Source organism: Cariama cristata, unplaced genomic scaffold, assembly GCF_000690535.1.
Source record: "Cariama cristata isolate BGI_N322 unplaced genomic scaffold, ASM69053v1 scaffold16348, whole genome shotgun sequence".
Classification (NCBI taxonomy): Eukaryota; Metazoa; Chordata; class Aves; order Cariamiformes; family Cariamidae; genus Cariama; species Cariama cristata.
In genome coordinates, this window is record NW_009631825.1 from 3,267 (window position 1) to 5,718 (window position 2,452).

The 2,452-nt window shown below is 37.0% G+C and overlaps 1 pseudogene; it reads left to right on the plus strand.

Moving 5' to 3' along the window:
- The first annotated feature begins 1,540 nt into the window (after positions 1 to 1,540).
- Positions 1,541 to 2,452, plus strand: part of LOC104166263 — a 14,368-nt pseudogene continuing 13,456 nt past the window's right edge.

Here is a 2,452-nt window from a genome sequence, read left to right on the forward strand (position 1 = left end):
CAGCATACCCTGAACATTTTCTTGTTTGTACTACGTTTTCTTTACAAGAAAAAAAAACAGAGAGTGAGTTGGTTGTTTTCTGCATTGCAGACTTTGAGATAGGAAAAAAAACTATAGGGGAGAGTGGGGAAATAATACATTTTGGGGGGAAGAGGCCAGGCCGCTGCTTAGTTTGGTATTTCTCATCTCTAAAAAGAACTTGGCTATTTTAATTAGAAGTATTCCTTTTTTTAATAAGAACTATTTTCTTGAGAAAATATATAATGAAAAAAATGAACTGAAGAACCATAGTATGAGAATATGCAGTAGTAAGATATCTGTCAGAAGGGTATCTGTTCATGTAAAAAAACAAACACAACTGTTTTGTCTCCTACATATAATAGAATTTTGAGCTGGGCTGGGTTGGGTTTTTTTTAATTAATATCTTATCCTTGCAAGAAGACAGGTTCCAGACTGTGTTAGAAACCTTTGTTGCTGTAGCAAAAGAAACCCATGCTTCATTACTTCTGTGTCATTTGCAACTCAAACACAGATGAGAAACTTATTTAAGTGTTTCTTATGGTATGTTTTTCTTCACTTGAGCGACTAGTATAAACTACTGCGGTGGTTTGTTTAATCCCCATCAGTTTTTTCTCTCCCAAGTCTGTTTCCATGTCCCTGTGAAGCACTTCATGCATTAAGGGGATTTGCAGGACTAACCTGTGACCTACAGGTGACTCTCACTGCAGAATGAGACAAGCCGAGATTAGTAAGATCTCATCTTCCTTTGCAAAGTTGTCATGTCTTTAATAGATAATTACCAGGGCTTCTGAGGGTGAAGATTTTATTTTTGTTTGTTTGTTTGCAAATTGAAGGAGGAGAACTGTTCTTAGTAAGAGATAGAAGAATTATGGAAATAAGGAAAATTTCTTTCTGGGATGTCATTTGTGAGACATCTGCTCTAAAAATTTTGTGCTTGGCTAATTAAAATCTTTAAAGAGGTTTTTGACTGAGCTGGACCACCAGTTTCTAGAGCTGGTATTTTGGCTACAAAAGGAGAAGACCCAGGCTCTTCTCTTCTCAAAACTGGGAAGAATGGCTCACCTGAAAAGCCCTAGGAGACAGAGAGCAGGTGTAGGAGGGAAACTTAGCAAAGTGAGGGGCAGTGGTGGGAGGAGAGGAGAAGAAAAGGAGGTGTGAGGAAGCTCTGATGAGAGCTGCAGCTTGCAGTTGTGTGTGCTAACCTTCCTGTAACATTTGGCAGGGAGGAGCTGTTCTGTCTCCCCAGGTGGATTCTTCTTTTTTGTGGTAGTTGATGTTTTGGGATACGAAATCTGAGCTGTGTTTTAAGTTATATCTCCACTCTTTGTACTTACACAAACATGCCAAAAGTGTGAATGTGTATTTGTAATACTAAGCTTGAAAGTTTGAACAACTTAATTTCTTCTTTAGATTGTGAATTTAATAACAAATAGCAAAAATTTAAGATTTCATGTAAACACTTGTATACTTAGAAAACCAGCTATTGTTTCCTTTTAATTTTTTTTTCTCCCTCATCCAGGTGAATTTCACAGTAGACCAGATCCAAGCAATCATGGACAAGAAGTCCAATATTAGGAATATGTCTGTGATTGCTCATGTCGATCATGGCAAATCAACCTTGACAGACTCCTTGGTGTGCAAAGCGGGCATCATTGCTTCAGCCAGAGCCAGAGAAACATGATTCACGGATACACAGAATGATGAGCAAGAAAGATGTATCACAATCAAGTCTACAAGTAAGAGTTTGTTTGTATCTTTTCTTTTTTCGTTTCTTTTTCTTTTTAATCTGAAGTCAGAAAAATGGTTTGCTCAAAGCCTTGCATCTTGTCAAATCTTTTTTAAGTTGACATGTGAACCAAGCTGTACGTTACAGAACAGAAGTTCACAGTCTTCAGAGTGCAATCTGGGCAGTATTGGAGTAGAGCTTTTAGCTAGCGACCGTTCTTACCTGCTTCTCACTATGAAGAAAGATTCTTTCAGAAAGATTCTTAGTAGTAACTTTATTTTTATTGAATTGTTTACAGACTAAATACCCTGTTCCTCCAAGCTGTTGTGGTGGGCTGTGTCTTGTTATTGTTAACTCTGTCTTTGATGCCTGCAACTGCAAAGTTAACCAGTTGTAAAGTGATTTGCAGCATGACTCTACAAGTGTCTGACACTGATATTATGCTGTGGCTACTATCTGGAGGTGTTGGTTTTGAATAAGAATTTTAGATTCTAAGAACTTTGGAAGTTGAAATATTGAAGTAGTCTTGTGGTTTTTGCTTTAAGTACATCAAGACATATTGGCACTGTAATAGAGCAGGTATAGTTGCCTGACCAATGCAAATTTTAAAATCAGTAAATTAGGAAACACTATTAAATTATTAAAATAATTTGTTTTCTCTTACAGGGCCATTTCTATGTATTATGAAGACTTGGCTTTCATCAA